The following is a 20,757-nucleotide window of genomic DNA, read 5'->3' on the forward strand; positions in this document are numbered from 1 at the left end:
ATTTTGCCCCACTAACCATGAAAGCTGCAGAGACCGAGAAGGAAGATGGCCAAAGTAGGCCCCCATTTGTCATCCTCTTTGGCTAGCTACTCAGGGGCCTAAAATATCCTTTTCTATATTAATATTGGACGAATGTCCCAATGCACAGATCCTTATGCCTATGGCCATGAAAGACACGCAGACACAGCTGTGCGGAAGGATTCTATGCCTCTGCCTGCTAAACAGATAGCTGTGAATAGGTTGTGAAGAAGCGCAAATTTGAGGAGGTTGCCCATTTTTTAAAAAAAATACTGAGAAACACTTCTTTAAGGTTCTCTTCTCCTCCTCCTCCGAATAAGTTCACACATCAAAGAACAAGACTGAGGAATCTCTGAAGGCAGAAAACAGAGGATTCTTGGGGCACCTTTAAAGCCGAACCACCTTCTCTCATTCTGGCATAAGCTTGCCCCTGAAGAAGTGGTCTCTAGTCTATGCAAACGTATGCTTATGACTCCCCCACCCCCACCCCCACTGCTTTGTCTTTAAGGTACCACAGGATTCCTGTTTACTTTGCAGCACCAGACTAGCAAAACTCAACCTGATAGAGAGGTATAAACTAAATGCCATACAAGTAGTTTTTAGCACTTTTCAATATATATAGATCTATCTATCTATCTATCTATCTATCTATCTATCTATCTATCTATCTATCTATCTATCTATCTATCTATCTATCTATCTATCTATCTATCTATCTATCTATCTATCTATCTATCTATCTATCTATCTAAAAATCATTTATGAATAAGGATGTGTTTTGCCTCCAGTTAGTTGTTTTATTTGTTGAGATCTTTCTAGTACCCGGAGGAGCCCTTCTGTATATCTTGTGTAACGCCTCCAGATGGTGGCTGGAGATCTCCCGGAATTATGACTGATCTTCAGGCAACATAAATCAATTCCCCTGGAGAAATGGCTGCTTTGGAGGGTGAACTCTATGGCATTATGCACCACTGAGGCCCCTCCCCTCCCTCTCCAGGCTCCACCCCCCAAATCTTCAGGAATTTCCCAACCCGGAATTGGCAACCCTACATAAAAGGAGCCTCGGACCCCTTGTATGGGGCCACCTTTGTAGGCATCTGTGGGTAGGTTTCTAGTAGTTACAGACAGAATTTGCCTTAATGTGGTAAAGAGTCCGGTAGCACCTTTAAGACTAACCAACTTTATTGTAGCAGAAGCTTTCGAGAGCCACAGCTCTCTTCATCAGATGCCTCAATGTGGCAAACCTTACTATTGCCCTTATGAAGCCCAGGGACAGGGCCACAGTTTTGAGAACAGATAGTGGATGTCATTATAAAATGCTTGTCTTTGGGCATGGACAAGGGAGGTTACGTTTCCAGGGCCGTTTCCAGACGGCTTACCTGCATCCGGAACATCGTGCCACATTGCGGGGAAAACACGAAATGTCGCATTTTCTCACGCAAGTTTTGCGCAACGTCCATCGCGCAAAACTTGCACAAGAAAACTCAATTATTTTGCGTTTTCCCTGCAACGTGGCATGACGTTCCGGATGCAGGTAAGCCGCCTGGAAACGGCCCAGCTTTAGTGGCAGATGCCGTGTCCCTACTGGAGCTGCCTGCTGCCAGCCAAGTAGGTAGCAGCCAAGTAGGCTGGGGAGAAGACGGGGGTGGGGGCGGGAATAAAAGGGGGAAAGCACCCAACCCGAATATCAAGTCAGGAACCAGGAGGTTGTGCAACAAGAAATTAAAATAAAATAAATACAACTATTTATTGCACAGTGCACAGATTCATAAGATTAAAACCACCATGTATGAACTACCTTCAAAAGTTCAGAACATGATATACACCAAACACAGCCACAGACACACAAATCACAAAAATAGTCCCTTTTCAGGCCAGGCAAGTTGTGTATCAGTCATAAGAAAAGCGAATCTACAAATACTAGTCACAAATCACCTGTGCATAGACTGAGGAGCCTCACCCATCAGAGAGGACACAATGCTAGCCTTTTGTTATCATCTTTGATGGGTGAGGCTCCTCAGGTTATGCATAGTGATTTGTGACTAGTATTTGTAGATTCACTTTTCTTATGACTCATACACAACTTGCCTGGCCTGAAAAAGGACTATTTTTATGATTTGTGTGTGTGTGTGTGTTTGGTGTATACCATGTTCTAAGCTTTTTGAAGGCATTTCATACATGGTGGTTTTAATCTTATGAATCTGTGCACTGTGCAATAAATAGTTGTATTTATTTTATTTTAATTTCTTGTTGCACAACCTCCTGGTTCCTGAAACAGGGGGTGGAGAGATCCTGGTGCCATGATGTCACTTTTGGTGTGGCCTGGAAGTGATGTCATCACACCAGAAGTGACATCACTGAGTCACAAATGGTTTTGACTTTGTCAGCAACCCCACCCCCGCCCCTTCCGGTAAGCCTCTCGCTGGTTGCCAGCCTCCTCTAGGTGTGGGACCAATTGTAAAATGGCTGTCATGGGGACTGGGTCTGACACCACCTTAGGAGGTTCCAAGCCAAGCTTCGTCCTATAATGGAGGTGGCTGTTTCCCAGTGGGCACAAAGGTGACGCACCTCGGCCTCTTCTGAGGCACCTCTTGTGAAACCAGGCTTGGCTTTTGGGGGAAGACGGCACCAAGAAGCATGTTGGCAGCTGAGAACACAAGTGGAAATCACTGGGATAAGATGCCCATTGTAATCTTATGAATGTATCACCCTACTGTATACAATTAATCAGCCTGCTATGAGTCCCCGGGTCTCAATGGAAACAAGGGCCCTAATCTAGCCAAGTGAGTCATTGCAAACAATGACCCTTTAATCCCCATGCCCAATTTGTTCCAGTGGTTTGGGAGGCAAGAACAGCCTGATCCCACCGAAATCAGCATGTTTATGGACTCTATAAATGCCACAAAGCTGCGATTTACCAAGCAGTAAGTCCCCTTGAACATACTGGGATTTGCTTCTCAGTAAACAAAGGATTGGTTGTGGCTAGGGTTGCCAACAGGCCTGGAGAAATATTAACCTGTCCCTTTAGTAGAAGCTTAACAGGAGGTTATTACCTGGTGACCTTATTTATGTATCAGCTGGCCATTAAAACACTTTAAGCTTCTATTAAAGGGACAGGGCACTTTTCTTCAGGGCTGCCCGCACCTCTACTTCCCCCCTCGGCTTTGCTAAGCTTCTCCCTGCTGCAGTTAACTTGCTAAATTTCCTGTCACAAGCTGTGGTCATGGGCTAGTGCGGTGGAGAGTGCTGTCAAGTCATAACTGACTTATGGCGACCCCAGGCAGGGTTTTCATGGCAAGAAACTGAGGTGGTTTGCCATTGCCTGCCTCTGCAACCCTGGCCTTCGTTGGAGGTCTCCCATCCAACTACTAACCAAGGCTGACAAACATCAGAAATTATGGAGGGGCAACCTGCTACTGACCAATTGGGCTTCAGTCCCAAGTGCAGCTGTCAAGCCTCGGTGGGCTTTGGTCTGTGGGGGGCCCCCAAGCTTCACCCTCACATCTCCAGGAATTTCCCAACTGGAGATGGCAAGCCTAAGTGGGCTTTGGTCTGCGGGGGTCCCTCCCCTCCCCAGGCCCACCCCAGGAATCTCCAGGAAGTTCCCGACTAGAGTTGGCAAGGCTTTGGTGTGCAGAGGTCCCTCCCTTCCCCAGGCCCAACCTACAAATCTCCAGGAATATCCCGGCTGGAGTTGGTAAGCCAAGGTGGGCTTTGGCCTGCGGGGGTCCCTCCCCTCCCCAGGCCCACCCCCCCAATTTGCAGGAATGGCCCGACGGGAGTTGGGGCTCAGCGTGGGCCCCTAGCCCGATTCCGGAAGGGGAAAGCGAAGGCATCCGACGGGGCCGGGCCTGCTTTCGGCCGCCGCTCAGCCGTCCAGCGCCCCCAGGCCGGCCGCCTCCAGAGCGCTCAGCGTCGCCCCCTTCGCGAGCCAGAAGTGCGCCGACCGCCTGCCCCGCGCGCAGCCGCAGCCGCCCGGCTCTTCCGCCACTCGCGGAGCCTCGGCGGCGGGGAAAGGCGGGCGGCCCGGGCCGCGTCTTGCCGGGGAGGGGCTGCCAGTGCCGGAGGCGGAAGAGCTCCTCCCCGCCGGCCAGGCAGAGAGCGCAGCGCAGCGCAGCAGCGGGCGTGGCCAGGCGGCGCAGGAGGCTTCCCGTCCCAGGCGCGGGCGCTTCCCCTGCTCTGCTCCAGCCCCGCGCCCCGGCGGTCCGGCTCATGGGCTTCCTCGGGCCCGAGTGCAAGTGACATTTGGGGCGCCGAGCCTGGCCAGCCAGACGGTGAGTCCGCCCCGTCCCCTCCTCGTTGCCGGCGCTCTCGGCGGGTCTCGCCTGGGCCGTGCCCTGCCTGCCTCCCGCCCGGCCGCCCCTGCTTTGTGGCTCCCGCCCTCGTGGCTGCGCCGGGCTTTCCATTGTGCGCGCTCCTTCCCCGGGCCCCGCTGGCGCCGCTCTGCCCGGGGTGCGCTCTTGGGGCCCTCGGGCGCTTCCGCAGGGAAGGACCCCGCGCCGCCTGAATCTCTCCCGGGTGGAGTGTGGCCCCGAGCCGGGCGAAGTAGTCTGGCTTTTGGGGGAGCGCAGGCGCGGGTGTTTTCCGGTATCGCGGACCTTGTCTGGTGGGCTTGGTTCCTCTCCTGGCGATTCCACATTATTGCAAGAAAGCACAGCCATTTTTTCCTTGCTAGCTTGAAATGCTCAAAGTGTATTTCCATCCGTCAGTAGAATCAAACTGGTCCCAGTGACCCTTTAACTTTTTGTACAGTACAGACATGAGTCCAGTAGCACCTCTAAGACTAACAAACTTGGTAGGGTATGAGCTTTTGTGAGTCACAACTCACTTCTTCAGACTGTGACTCACAAAAGCTCATACCCTACCACCAGTTTAGTTTTATAGGGACTAAATTGGGGGGTGTACTAAAAGGAATGACAGGATTGCCCACTGGAAATAATGGGAACCAGGAATGTCAATTTACTTGCATGGGCTTCATTGAAATATATTACAGCAAAAAAAAAGTTGCAAAGAAAATATGGAATGGATTTTACTGGAAGGTCTCTGAGCCCAGATAGACTATTCAAGAACTGGAATGACAGCTCCTGGGAGTAGCAGAAGCACTCTGTGACTGGAATGACAGGCCCCTGAGTGGAATGACAGCCCCTGGGAGTATAAGAAGGGCTTCTGCTACACTCAGGGACTATCATTCCACTCAGGGGTCTGTCATTTCAGTCCTACAGTCCTTCTGACACTCCCAGGTGGCTGTCATTCCACTTAAGGGCTTGTCATTCCAGTACCAGAGCACTTCCGCTTCAGCTAGGGGCCATTATTCCACTCAGGGATCTGTCATTCCAGACCCAGAGCCCTTCTGATACTCCTAGGGGACTGTAATTCTACTCAGTAGTCTGTCATTCCAGTCCCAGAGCCCTTCTGCTACACCCAGGGTTTGGCATTCCACTCCCTGAATAGTCTGTCTGGGCCCAGAGACCTTCTTGGAAAATCTCTTCCACATTTTCTTTGCAACTTTTTTTTTTTGGCTGTCATGTATTTCAGTGGAGCTCATGCAAGTAAATTGGCATTCCTGGTGCCCATTATTTCCAATGGGCAATCCCGTCATTCCTTTTAGTACATCCCCTAAATGGGTCTTATGGGTGCTAGTGAAGTCTTGCTCTTTTCTGCTGCTACAGACAGACCAATTCGCCTACCCATCTTGAAGAATTATGGTATCTGAAGAAGTGAACTGTGACTCATAAAAGCTCATGCCCTACCACCAATTTTGTTAGTCTTATAGGTGCTACTGGACTGTTGCTCTTTTCTAACATGATGAACGTTAATTTTGATACTGATGGCTAATCTTGACATCCTGGTTTATATAATTGAAGTTCAATTCAATATATAATTGAAACTCAACTCTGCCTCCCATTTTTTGAAAGTTTGGCAACTTCTGCTTCCCTGGACTGCTGGTTTAGTAACACTGTGGCTATCACCTGCTTTCACAATACACATTTTTATTGTTTTTTATACTGCATTTTATAATACTTTATTATTGTTTTATGGATTGTTATATTTATTGATATTTATGGTACTGTGACTCACCCTGAGCCCTCTTGCAGGGAGGGAGGGATATAAATCAAATCAGTAAATAAATCACAGTTCTTCTAGAAACTGGCTAAAGCACATTGTGAACAGCTTCAAAAGTTTTCTTGAATGAGCTGCTCTTGCCATTGAGATAAAAAAATGAGTCCTCTTTCTGCCAGGGGCCTTTTCTGTCTGGTTTGATTTAAAAGGGGTTCTCATTTGATTTGCCCCCCCTCCCCCCGGCCTCTTTTCCTTGGGTTCCCTGACTGGTTTCAAGGGAAAATACTGGGGAAGCGAATGTCTGTTTTCTGATAGGTTAGTGTGAGAGGACAGGTGAGCGTGGCTGCACCTGACGGAAGATTGCAAAATATATGATGCCATGTTGGCATTTCTGTTATTTAAATGAATGCAAATCTTTATAGTTGCAGTTAGAGCCTTCGTGACATTTCACACTGATTCAAAATTTAGCTACATTTTAGATTTCAAATTGAGGGGCTGAACGGGTGGTGCAACACGTGCGCGGCTGTTTTATAGTATTTTATTGTTGGTTGTTGATTTTATATTTTATGCTGCCAAGTTTTATTATTGAGTACTTCTATATTGTTGCCTACTTGCAGGGAAAGCGGAATATACATTCAGTTAAATAAACACATTTTGCTTCTGAAATTTAAATTTCATCAATGCTTTAAAGAGACTTAAGGCTTGTCTATGAAATGGTTTTGAATTTATGATTCAAACAGGATGGCTTAGCTTGGCTCAGATGAAAGTTGCTCTAATACCAGTTCAGTCTTAATCTAACTTTGAAATATTGCAACACTTCTTTAAAAGAACAGCAAGAGATAAACTTCTAATCCTTTACGGTTAGCTGATTATGCAAGAGTTGAATATGAGTCCATACAGATAGCTACATCTGAATGGCGTGAGCCCTGCCGTCCGAGCCACATTATGAAATCCTCTTCGCTGTTTCACCTCCCGTCAGGCAAATCTGGGGAGCAGGGAGAACATTGAGCTAAGATCTGGCAGTCCTGGGTTCAGAACACCACCACTGTCGTAAAGCTTGGTGGGAGACCAAGAGCCAGTCATGTGCACTCAGCCTGACCTACCTTACAGAGCTGTTGTGAAGATAATCCGAAGGAGGGGAGAGCCATTTGGCTGCCCTGAGCTCTTTGGAGGAAGGGCAAGATAAATGTGTACTCACTCAGGAATCTCCAACCTTTCTGAGCTTGGGGGATCCTTTGGAATTTTGAGGGAGGGTGGTGAGTACCTCCCCCAAATGGCTGCCTCAGGAGGCAAAGCCAAATGGAATACCAGCCTCCGCACACCTCCTGGGAAAAAGAAAAACCAGAAGGGGGAATGAAACCAAGCCCTGACTACGGAAGGTCCAAGAGCTTGCCAGTCCTCCTGATCCTCTGGCAGAAAAATCTATTCATTTATTTATTTTTATACTCCGCTCTCATCGCGAGCAGGCTCAGAGCGGATCACCTCAGTAAACACAATATAAAAAATAAAAACTGGTAGCATAACAATAAAATCTACAACAATATGATTCAATAAAACACGTCTGGACATAATGCCCAGATCCCTCGATGTCCAAGATCCTATAGGGCAGGGTGGCCAGCTGCCAGATATATCACAGACCCAGGGGCAGCCCCCCCCCCCCCGTGGCAGGAGGCCAATTGGATGGCCCTCCTGCCTCAACCACCATCTGCCTTTCATTTGAAAGAAGGCAGCCAATGACAAGCCCTGCCTTACAGGGGCCCTGCCCACTTTCTAAAAAGCTTGGAGGGGGGTGCCATGGGGCACCCAGGTGCCATGTTGGGAAACCCTACACTACATAAATGTGTGGGGGGCTGCACGCTTAAACAGCACTACTCCGTGCTAGATCAAATGCTTAGAAAGCTTGGGGGGGGGGGAGAGATGTGGCTGGGTTCTTCCTGTATTGTGCACCACTTGCTGATAAGTTTAATGTTCTGTTGTTCTCTTGACAAGCCAGCAGTGGTTGCCTGTATTCTAAGTGAATACAGCCTCTGCAGTTCAATTCAATTTATTACAGTCAAGAGATATTAGAAAATATCAATAGGAAACTGAAATTTAAAACACATTTAAAAATCATTTAAAAGTCATAAAAATCAGACTGTGCACCTAAGACCTTTAAAAAAAGAGCACTAATTCAGAGTTCCCTCAGTCAGGCATTTCCACTTCCTGATTGCTAATGTGCAAAATTTTGCTTCCGCGTAGGATACAAGTAGGATACAGGTTTCTGGGTATCTTCTAAAAGATATTTCCAAAGAGTTTCAGTTCTAAAATTCATATAATGCTGCAATGGCTTGAATCTAGCAAGGAGCAGTGGAATAATTAATTGAGAGCAGGAACATGGTGGAACGGAGTTCCGGAACCTCTTGAAAATGGTCACATGGCTGGTGGCCCCGCCCCCTCATCTCCAGACAGAGGGGAGTTTTGATTGCCCTCCGTGCCGCGCTGCAGCATGGAGGGCAATCTCAACTCTCCTCTGTCTGGAGATCAGGGGGCGGGGCCACCAGCCATGTGACCATTTTCTTTGAGGGCAACCCACTGAGTTCCACCACCTCTGTAGCCACTCCAGGATTTGGGGCTTATTGGTAACTGAGGAAATGTAGGGGTGCAAAATGAGAGATCTCTGATTTTCTGGGGCGCTCTGTGAGAAGGTTGTCCTGTTTTAGCCGCGGGCCTGTTGTCAGTCTTGAGTCTTTGGCCAATGAACTGCCTCGTCGGCCTCTTAAGTGGACCTGCCTGTGGATCTGATAAACTCACTTAGTTGGTGGGGAGAAAACATGGTGAGCTTTTGCCGCCAAGATTTTAAACATAACCCCGCCCTGAGTGATAACATCCGCGTAATGATTCTGTCTGGAACTTAATGCCTCCTGTTGACAAGTTCTGGTTGCCTGGAGGTAAAACATTGCCCCATCTGGGGGTGGTGGCAGTGAGTGTTAGACGCTGTAGTGATGAGTAAGTGGAAGATCTAGTGGCTCTGAAGGTACCTGGTATAGGAAACCAGCCAATGTGGTTTAGTGGTTAGAGTACCAGACTAGGATCTGGGGGAGACAGGTTTGAATCCTCCATTCCACTGTGGGAGCTTGTTAGGTAACCTTCCCTAGAGAGAATGCCCCAAACTAATTCCCTAAGGTGATTGCATGAGGATAACATGGAGGAGGGGGAAAAGAGGTAAATCACTTTGGGTTACCTCTTGGGAAAAAAGCAGAGTATAAATATATAAATAAACCCAGTCTTAAGGTAGCTAAGGGGCTGAGTATGGAGGATGCCATAGGGAATTAGTCCCCATGGCAAACAATCTTTGTGCTGCTCCTAAAGTTTTCAGGCACACCGTGGCTGTTTTCACACTGCTTACCAGCCACGAAACATTGCACTGAGCTCCCGGAATGACAGTGTCTTCCTGGCGAGATTTCGCACGAGAACAGCGAATGCTGTCGTTCCGGGAGCTTGGTATGATGTTCCGTGGCCGGTAAGCAGTGTGAAAATGGCCCATATGTTTATCTTCTCTGCCTCTCCTTATTTTGTCTTGCCTCTGTTTCAAGCCCCCCCCCCAGCAGTTGGTATGGGGGAAAAGATGAGAGGGTATTGTTACCATATGTGCTCCCTTTCATGTGCTTCCTTAGATATATGTGGACTCTCTAACTTGGGTTTAGGACAGTCACCCAGAACTACAATCAATTTGGGGGAATTAAGCTCAGTATCAATGGGAACCTCTTCTCATTCCACAGCCTGGCTAGCTTGGAAAATGGACACACTTGCCAGTTAAGGGGAGCAGAACGTGATTTAGGGATCTTTCACCTGAATATTGGGCAGGCAAGCTTAAAGTGCCTCTACCAGTAACCACAAAACAAGCAGGTTTAGAATTTATTGAGGGAAATACAGGGAGAGGGGTATTCCATTGCTGTAGGCTGCGTTGTACAAGGTAGCTAATGCCAGTTGACTTGGGCAGAGCTTCCAGATCAGTGGCTCTCCACCCTTTTTGTGGTTTGGCCAAAATTGACAGCAGAGCTTAATATGAATTCAGAACTCTTGTAGAAGAGAAGTGTGTGTCTCCAGTGTGTCTCACACAAAACCATCCAGTTCCAGTTCCTCTAATGCCACTTCAATTTTCTCATTCTGATTGCCGTGTTCTGTGTTGAGAAATGGCCCAGCCCGCTTTCTCAACTGACTGTCCTTTTCAGCACCAGTTTGTGAAATGGCTCCCTGCTATTTTTTCCACTCCTCATCATAAAACACCAGGGTTTTGTATTAGTAGCCTCAATAGCCTAGGCTAGCCTGGACTTGTTATAGCCCGGAAGCGAAGTGTGTGGTCAGCTGTGGTTAGTACTTGGATGGGAGACGATCAAGGAAGGCCAGAGCTGCTATGTGGAAGAAGGTGATGGCAAATGACCTCTGCTCATCTCATTCCTTGAAAAAACCTTGAGGGTCACCAAGTCAATTTACAACTTCACAGTGCTTTGTTGTTGTGTTGGGGAAATTCTTTTATTCCTCAGTGTATCAATATAAGGTTTTTAGTCTGAGTAATTGACCAAGACTTCACATCGAATGATCACAGAAGTAAAGTTTATTTTCCAATAAACATGATGCACAAGGCAGATAGCAAATGTGCATACCAGAATTTGGTAGCACCAATTTTTACAAGTAAACAATTGTTATTTACAGAACAAGAAATTATTACATGAAGTGTAAGCAACAATCAAGTGAGTATATAAACAATCAAATAAGAGTTACATGACTTTCAAATATAATGGGTTGACAGGTTTAAGTTCATATCTGCTTTGGGTCAAATACTATAAACAAAAAGACTCCAGTGATATCTAGACATGTCTGAAAAGGATATAACCAAGGCTGAGAGAGAAGGGCCATAAGTGAAAACATCTGAGCCCTTATTCACTCAAGGATTAATATCAGGGCCGGTGCCAGAGTTTCTGGCGCCTAAGGCCGGGGCCAGCTTCAGGGCTGTTGCCGCCCCCGTGCGCATGTGCATGTGCGCACACTCAGACTGCTCAGTTGCTCCGCACTGCCCTGGCCACCTGCAGCTGTGTGCTAGCGGTGGTGACAGCAGCACAGGGCAACTTAGAGCTGGACCAAACGAGATGAGGGTCGCACAAGTTTTCTTGTAGGGATGGGATGGAATAATGACAGAAGAAAGCAAAGGGGAAGGAAGGGAGAAAGCAGGAAGGACCAAGAGAAACAGCCACACCTCAGGGTGTGCGCTTTGAACGATCTGCTGAAGACGCAAATCCTTCTTCCAGGCACAAGCCCCCCTCCTCAAGCCTGACGCGAGGGCATCCTGGGAGAGAGCAGCAGCAGCCCACCCTGGAATGGTCTTTGGGTGCCCTCGCGTCCAGCAGGCTTGTGCCTGGAAGAAGGATTTGAGTCTTCAGCAGCTCATTCAAAGCGCACACCCTGAGGCGCAGCTGTTTCTCTAGGTCCTTCCCGCTTTCTTCTTTCCCTTCCCCTTTGCTTTCTTCTGTCACTAGTCCATCCCATCCCCACCCCCAGTCCCCCAAAACAAACGTATCACTTTTCCTCTACTCCTTTCCAGTTTGTGTGCCGACAGGCAGGAGATGGGGGGAATGCTTGGTGTGCATTCGTCCTCCCGGCCCTCCTGCTCAGTTCGTGGCATGTGCCCCCACGCCCCCTCCGGCACCTCTGCACTGGAGGCGATTGCCGGACCTGCCTCCATTGACGCGCCGGCCCTGATGAATATACTTGCTAAGTTCAATTTGGCCTTTATCTTGTACTGACTAAGCACAGAAAGAACAGAGTAAAATGAAATAATAAACAAAGTGCGTTCAAGTGCATGTTGATTTGAGACACTTTAGTTACTCCAGAGCGTAAGAAAGATAGGAGACACAAAGGAACAGCGGGATACCCCATTTTTGGTCTGTAGGAAATGTGGAGCAGCTATTATGGGCCAGGCTGTACTTCGGCCCTATTTCTCACGTTATTTTTTAGCCTGTCAAACTCAAATGATTTCTTCTCACAGCTCTCAGCATTTCACCTCCTTTCGCCAGGCCTTAGAGAGCGGCCAGCCACTCTTGGGCCCCAGCCACTGCCCTAGAGCATAGGAGGCAGGGTGAATAAAAATTAATGATTTTTAAAAAATTAAAATTGGATTTTTAAAAATTCAAATTGAATTTTTTAAAGTAAAATATGTTTTGAGGAAAAATCTATCTAAAGATAGTTTTCTAATTAAGATACTTTATAGGAGCATAGGAGGCAGGGTGGATAAAGATCAATGATTAAAAAAAATAATTTTAAAATTGGATTTTTTAAAATGTAAATCAGATTTTTTAAAATAAAATGTGTTTCGAGGAAAAATCTAAAGATAGTTTTCTATTTAAGATACATTATAGTCCAAAGGTTATTCATCATGAAATAAGGATTAGTTTTTAATTACGTAGCATGAGCCTGTATTTTCATTCAGTGTTTAAATTTATGATAAATGAATTGCATTAATCCATTCACAATGGATTTGCCCTGTAATTGGGGTCCCCAGTTATGTGCTCTGTGTGTGTGTGTGTGTTCTTCCAGTAATTTCTGTAAGATTATTGGGCAATTTTTCTACCACAAAAAGATACCACAGAAGATACCAAGATACCACAAAAGCTTGGTTTTACAGTTCTCAAAACTGTGAATTTGTGTCTGCATTATTACACATTAAGGTAATGATTATTTTTCTCCTTCCAATAACGTACAGCAGAAAAGTTCTCCAAATATGAATGATTAACTTTTTAAACTGGAGATAGTTCATCTCACAATAATTTCATAATTATCTATGATGTGTTTCTAATAGTATAACCAAATCAGTAATTTTTGATATCTGTAAAACTGATCTGAAAAGTTGTTATTCTAAAAATGAAAACTTCATCTGGTTGTAAATATCAAGATTACACCAGTAACCATGGGTCTTTATGTAGAAAATCATGATTTAAATCTAGACTTACTAATGATTTAAATCAATTTAATTTAAATCAAATTCACCCTGATAGGAGGCTGTTCTACTCTATCATTTTCCAACTGTTCTACAAATGGTGGCATTCGGTTAGATGCTGTTGTTACCCAAATAGGAAATCTCCTTAATTGGTTGGGGGAATTAGCATTGAGGTGGCAAGTGAGAAGGAGTAATTCAGAATCTCCATCAATGTATATAGGCATTATTCCTTCAGAGAACTCTCAAATAAATCAGGTAGATGTTCAGCTGGAAAGGCTTTTATTAAATAGAAATAAAGTACAAAAATAGAAATAAAGTACAAAACACATGACACACACACACAAGGCTAAAAGGAAATTAGGAAAATGGAGAAAGCAATAGCAGGAGAGGCTGATAATTACCAGTCTCGAAGATAGGAGGGGTCTGTGGAGGCAGCAGTGAAAATGACCAGCATTTCATGGCAAGGAGAGAAGGCTCAAGTGAACTTGAGGGGTGGGTGTATGGATCCAGAACACACACACACACACACACACAGCACATGGCTGGGGAGCCCAATTACAGGGCAAAACATTCCCTGGGGCAAGCTTGACATCTTGCTCCAAAAACAATGGCTTAATGGTTTGTCCAGAGGTAGAACATTACATAGGGAGAAGTTTGATGGTTCCTATCTGGGATAGACTATAGGTGAAACATTGCTGCAAGTACTGGATGGGAAGAGCGATCAGGTTTGCTGAATAGCTTTGATTAGGGTAGGTGGGTACAGGGAAGTGAGACAGGCCGTTGATGGGATTCATCAGGAGTTTCTTGGGCGACCTCATTGTCTTAAGCTAAATGTTTCTCTCTGGGGCATGGAGGGCAATCAGTCAGCCAGCTGTGCTAACTCGTGTTCCTGTAGTTTTCCAGGCTCCTGTCCAACTGCCATCTACTCTGGGCCAGGCGGCACCTCATGGTATATGAGGAAAGGAGCATTTTTGATATTCCTTCCATGAACTGCCCTCGTAGTGTGAGCAAGGGGTCTGACCGCTAACAACTGGAAGTTCAGAATTGTGTCTAGTCTCTACTTAACCCTTTTGCAGTGCTAGAGCAGAGAGGGAAGTCTTGTGGCAAGCACTTACAGCTCAGATTTAGGTGCTGTGAAACCTTATTTGATGTGGGCCCTGCATGCTTTTCGCAGGAGGCCCATGAGAGGTCTGTTTAGCAAGCACTCCAAATTCTGCTTTCTCAGTTACAACACCAAAATTGCGAAACTCTTCTCCTCTGGATTCTTGACGGGTTATGTTCTGTGTGTGAAAAAGTTGATACGCACATTTTTTGCAGGTGGCTTATTTAGATGTGTTTATCGCATCCACCCTATGATGGTAATAGATTGCTGGGTGCCATTTCTTTGATTTTTGTGCTTGCTGAGCATTTGTGATAGATTTGATCAAGTGGTAGCTGTTAAAGTTTTTTAATCTTATTGTGCATTGTTTGAGGCTGTTCCCGTGCCCCAGGGAGGCTATTTTTTGGGTATATATCTCAATATGAGACTACATGGGATTCTGCTATATGCTGTTACAAGCTTCTTGGAATAAGTGAAATACATATGTAATAAAACTTTATCGCATTTTGAAACTTGCAGTTTTTAAGAAAGTGAATATTGAGTTTTATTGCCTCCCCCCCCCCTGTTTTTCAGTGACCTGGGATCAAAATGTGTGGGCCATCCAATTATATGACAGACTGCCCATTTTATCCAGTTCTCCTTGGAGAGTCAAAAATGTTCTGCACGCAGGCTTTTCTGTTGTTTCCATCTGTACTGTAAGTTTCTTAGGGCAAATGATTAATGTTTTGAGAAGCGGAATGTGGAATTCCGTTCTGGCGCCATTGGGGGATGCTTTTCTTATAAGCCTGGTGAGGCATTGCAGTACAGCGGTTAGAGCTTCGTGCTAGGGTCAGGGATGTGCCACCATGGTTCTCTTCCCCCGTTCATTTTCATTCTATGCCACTTTCACCCTGAAGGTCTGATCCTGCAGCCATCTTAACTGAGTCAATTCTGAGTTAGCCACAAGCTTGTGCACTCTCCCCCACCTCCCGCACTTCAGTACAGACTTTCCCATCTTCTGTTACTGGTAATCTTCCCTCACAGTTTAGCATCATGTCTGCACTGTCCCTAACCAAGTTCTCTCTTAACAAGACTTTGGAAACTAGGGGGTCGGTCTGTATGGCCCCTTCCAACTCTATGATTCTATTATTCAAACCATGTTTTTAAATCTTGGTTAAAGTGAGAAATTTCTGAGTTGGTTGTAATTGGCATTGGTGCAGTTATAACACCAAACTATAGTTAAAAAAGAAAATAATTTGGGTGGGGGTTCCACATTCATTCACACCTAACGCTGGATTTCCCCTCCCCCTTGTGTGAACTCTTCTTGTATGCCTCCTCCTTGCCGTCGCATAGAATACGGCCCTCTGTGTGTCTCTGCCTCCAGTGGATCAGAGATAGAAACAACAAGAGAAAACTTGTTGTTTGGATGTATATATGTTTCTTTACAGTGGACTGTCTTGTAAATATCATTTACAGCCCCTGAAGAAGTATATCGAAATGGGCTGATTTCAAGCTGGCAGGTTTATTGGCTATTGACGATTTGGATTTTAGAAGGCAATTTTTGCACTGAGCTTATGAGCTGGAATATGGTCTACTTCTTGCAGGAAAACATCTGTAAAACAAGATATCATCATCATTAAATGGACATTATCATTTTGGTTATATTTGATAAACAAATAGTTATGTAGGCCCCAGAAACCTAATTAAAGGATTCCATGTTTGGGCCGTTAGCAGAGTCTGTCTTTGGGCATAGGAAGCGTGATTATAGGTGGTTGTGAGTTGGTTCTGCTAGCTAGTGTGCATGCAGGAATGAAAATAATAAATCATACACTTGCTTTATATTTAGAAAAGAAATAAGAGCTCTTTATTGTAGGAACTCCATACTCCGATAGGAAAGGAGGAGAGAGAGAGATCCTAACTACCTATCTAGTCTAAGGATGGACATGGATGCCAGGACAAGTCCTGCATCCATGCTGCCAAGATGGAGGGAGGAGAAGAAGAGAGGTGTTGCCTGGAACAGTGCCAGGAAGTGAAAAAGTGAGAGGGAAGAAGTCAGGAGGAAGAAATCCTGAGAATAGCAATCTACATATCAAAGGACAGAGCAGTAAAACAGCAGAGTGCCCTGACCTCTCTATCTTTCTAACTCTTTGGTTTGTCTACCTCTGAAACCTGAGGAAAGGGATAGCGCTTAACCCTCCTCTTCCAACAATACTTAACTTGAGCACACCTAGGAACTAGTTGGTTTAAAGGACCTTGTGATATAAGACATCTCTAGGGAATTTTGAAGTTGGCACTCTGCGACTGCATTTGTATATATTGATTGATTTATGATATTTAAGATGTTACTATATACAATTACATAGGATATTGTTTTCACTTGCACTTTAACATTATATGACTATTTGATGGGAAATATTGTATTTATTGTCTTTGTCTTCAGAGGAGTTTTCTCTTGTTGTTGTTTCTGTCTCGGGATTCTGGGACAGCCTCTGTTTGTATAGCTAGTGTTCCACCAGATCAGAAGCAAAAGCAGCATTACTAGGACTTCTTCACACAACTTATCTGGACACTGAATGCATGACTTGGGTGGGAGAGCAGCACTACAGCACTACTCCCCTCCCTGACGTATGCAGTCGTCTGAATGCCGGGGCAGACTGGCCGTTAGAGCCAGCAGGGAATTGGTCAGTGGGTCAAGGGCATGCGCTCCCCCACTTCAGCCAGTACACCTAGAGTAGAAGAGCCAGCGTCTGACCCAGGGAAGGTGGCTCCTGTCCTGAGCACAAGCCGTGCCCAGCCCAGCAGAGCTGCGGTGCTGGCGAGCTCCCCTCCTCCCTCCCCCAGGATGGGCTGGGGGATTTTTTCCTCTGAGTATTCCCATGTTTGAAGGCTTGTAAGGGTCCAGTGTGTCCATACACCTTTCTCCCCGCAGGTGGGAACCCCTTGTGTTTGCATGGTTTCCCGTTACACAAAAGTGCCTACATGTATACATTTCTACACATGTAGGGCACTTAAACATTTTCAAATGAATGTGCATACTCTGGAGGCTCAGCGTGCTGCCCCATTTCTGCTCCCGTTCCCTTGTGCAAGTTCGGTTACTACAGACATTTTGTGTGGAAGAGGCTATTGGGGCATTTGAGTTCCACTCCTCTGTTGATGCAGCTAAAGTTCTACAGAGTTTTGGCCTTTGCAATTGCATTGTGTTGCTTGGTGGTGGCACTTGCTGACGTATCTAATCGGACTAAAAAGAGCAAAGTTTGTACTTGTGAGTCATGCTGGGAGGTCATGACTTTTTGCCTTGTTTGTGGTAACACAACAGGCTTGTCCTACTCTCTGTGGCCATCTCATTCTGTGCCTGTTCTTGTCAGTACAATGCAAGGAGTTCAGATGGGACAGGGCTGAGTCATAAGAAAATAAAGGAAATTCCAGGAAGTCAATGATGAGAAGAAGCTTCCCGGTCAATTTGTCTTGAAGCCACCACTGATTGTCACAGGAGAGCTAATTCACACCACATTACCTTCTGCTGAGCCAAGCCTATCTAGTCGGTATTGTTTGTTCTGACTGGCAGCCCTCGTTCCGTGTTCCCCGTTTCACATCTGCCCTTTAAAGCTGGAGATGAAACCTGATATTCTCAGCATTCCAAGCGGATGTTAAGAGGAGCCCTGCTGGGTCAGACCCGTGGTCCATCTGCTCCAGCATCTTGTCTTGCACAATAGCCAACCAGTTACTATGGTTTGCCAACAACAGGGCATAAAGGCCAAGGGCCTTCCCCTGATGTTGCCTGCACTGGCATTCAGAGGTTTTCCGCCTCTGAACATGGAGGTTCCCTTTAGTCACCGTGGCTAAAAGCCACAGGTGGACCTGTTCTCCACAACTTTGTCCCATCCACCAGACCTGTAAGATGGAGCTTTTCTGCCAGGCTTACGGTAGTGGCTGAGGTTTGGGCGGGCTACTTGGTAGGCCTCTCTGCTGTGGCCTTGGTTCGCTGTTTAGCTGAGACATCTGCAGCCTGCCCTCCCTACCCATATGAATTCCTGAGGAGATGTATTAACATCACACATTGCTGCTTGGATTTGGTTTTAATTTTATGTCTTTTATTGTATTATTGATTTTTTTATGTCATTGTTTTTATGTCATGTTGTTACCTGCCTTGAGCCTGCTCATAGGGAAGGCGGGCTAGGAATGCAATAAATTAAATTAAATTTAAAGCCATCCATGTTTCTAGCCATCACTACACTTTCTTGCACTGAACTCCACATTTTAATCACTTGCTTAAAATGTGGAATTCATTGCCAGGAGATGTTGTGGTGATCTACCACTGAACAGTGTTTAGAGTGTTGGCCATAGGTTAGCAAAAACTGGGTTCAAATCCTTTCTTGGGGCCCAACCAAATAGTACACTGGGAGTTCTGTGTCAGGTGTACTGGTACCAGTACACGTAGATTTGGGGAGACACTTCATTGGACCACTGTCCAAATCCAAATTTGACCCCCATGTACTTTTTAAAAAATGTCGAGAGCCCTGTGTCATCTACGTTAGACCCTCAGACCTGGAGAACTTGGTCAGGTTTCTATCAGTCAGCCTAACCCACCTCACAGGATTGTGGAGATAAAATGGGATGACCCTGGTTGTCAAAGGATAAAAAGAAGAGCTTTTCAGAGGAATACGTTTTTAAAAAAATTGGTTGTTCCAATGAAGCCATGCTGGCAAAGTGTTGCCTGTGAAAGGGAGGTCAGGTTAAGGGCATAGCTCTCAGTTTAGTCCTCTTCAGGGAGTGGGGATCAGTGCCAAAACATATAATGGTATATTTCCTGGTTTCCAAAGTGGCTATAATGGATGCATTTAAAACTTGGCTAAAGCAAATGCTTCCTCCACCCTATTTGTTTTCACAGGCCTGGTTTCTTTTTCTGTGTCAGCAGCTGTAACATCAGGCAGTTGAGCCAGAGATGTCTTGCACAAGCAGTATTACAGATTACCTAGTGTGAGATTAGTACAGTCAATATCAATGGCATTTCAGTAAACAGTGCCACAGGGTAAATGAATGCAAGTTTACAAAGACATTAGCAAAAATCCAATACAGAGTTGAAGAAATGCTGTCAGAAAGCATAAGCAAATCCATGCATTAGACAACATAGAACTACCCAGTAGGGTTGTACTTAAAGCAACAGGTAGTACATAGGAGCACTTACTTAAAGCAACAGATAGTATGTAAGGCAACGTAGTGGTGAGGTCTATGGTTAGTGAAGCATCTTTTTGTGGGCCCAAAGTTTGGGCATTTTCTTGGAGCTTTACTTTAGGAATACCTTTTTCAAGTTCTTTTGCTTGAAGGTCTCCGGATAAAAGAATATTCTTGTGGTGGGAGGGAATAGAGAAAGCTTGTTTGGGGTACCCTCTGAAGGATGCAAAAACCCTTTTGGCGTGTCAATGGATGAAACTGTCTCATGACCCCCATCCCAGTCAAATAGTCCATTGTAGGGAAAGAGAGAGGGTGGGGGAGCCTTCTTTAAATAATGCAGCAAGGAACAGTAGCTCTTAGTGAATATGGAATTCCATTCCACATTCATAGCAGAAGTTAATATCTGTGTGACCATATGAATTTTTGACATAGTACTCCTTTGTGGGAGCCCAGTGCACGCTTTCTGTTTGCTTTCTTGTGTGTGTGTGTTCTCCATCGCTTTTATGTTCTGTGTTCCTACACAGTCTATGCTGTTTGAAGTTTCTTCTTCACTTGAGAGGTGGAATAGCGACCATCTAGCCATGTTAAGTTGTCTCAGTAGCCACAAAGGACCGCTTTCTTCCCGCTGTTTTGTTACATAATCATTTTTTCCGGCTCTCAGTCCTGTGCAAAGCAAGATCATTCTGGGGCACATGTTCAAGAATGAAGCACTGTGGCAGAAAATTCCAGAGGCAGTTGCTGAGGAATGTCCGTTATATGATCTACTGGGGGACTGCTGTTTGTGGGGTGTTTCTTGTCCCCTTTCATGAGGTAAAATTGTTCAGTTTACCAAGGGTGCATTTTCTCCTCTGATCTCAGCCATTTGTGTTTGACCTTTGTATTTGGTTTGGTGCTAGAGAGACATTTTAGCAGCTACTGAAATATTTTTAATGCGCTGTCTAATCTAATCAAGTTACAACCTGTGCATGATGCAGAGAAGAGGACTTAAGATCAGGGCCTGAAATATCCATTTTTTCTTCCCTCCCCACACTTGTTTTGTTTTGTTTGACATTCATTCTGAGGAAGAGTTCTGGAGAACTTGAAAACTTGCACACTATTTTGTCGGATGGTTTGAGTAATCTGATTAAAAAGTTTTTCATGGCTTTTGTTAGAGAACACACTGTGACTCACGCAAACAGGGTGGGGTGGTGGTGGATGGGGAACAGTCGCTCGTGACACAGGAAGTGTAGGGTTGATAACCAAGGTAGAAAGGGCATTTCACTTTTTCTTTAATGTACACACACACACAGACATGTACATGCTCACACACAAGCACATACAGAGAGACAGAGAGAGGGAGACTTGTGGTATGTGCTTTTGATGGTAGGAAGGTGTGGTGGTGGAGAGTGTTGTCAAGTCACCCCTGGTGAGGTTTTCATGGCAAAGGACTAACAGAGGTGGTTTGCCATTGCCTGCCTCT

General features: G+C 45.6%; 1 protein-coding gene across 1 annotated transcript in view; it reads left to right on the top strand.

Moving 5' to 3' along the window:
* The first annotated feature begins 4,110 nt into the window (after positions 1-4,110).
* The window catches only part of TSPAN14 (tetraspanin 14), a 76,519-nt gene continuing 59,872 nt past the window's right edge, over positions 4,111-20,757 (top strand). Inside the window, exon 1 of the mRNA XM_054983041.1 lies at positions 4,111-4,292. The gene's annotated coding sequence lies outside the window, so the exon portion shown is untranslated. The remainder of the gene's footprint in view (positions 4,293-20,757) is intronic.

Source organism: Eublepharis macularius, chromosome 6, assembly GCF_028583425.1.
Source record: "Eublepharis macularius isolate TG4126 chromosome 6, MPM_Emac_v1.0, whole genome shotgun sequence".
Taxonomy (NCBI): domain Eukaryota; kingdom Metazoa; phylum Chordata; class Lepidosauria; order Squamata; family Eublepharidae; genus Eublepharis; species Eublepharis macularius.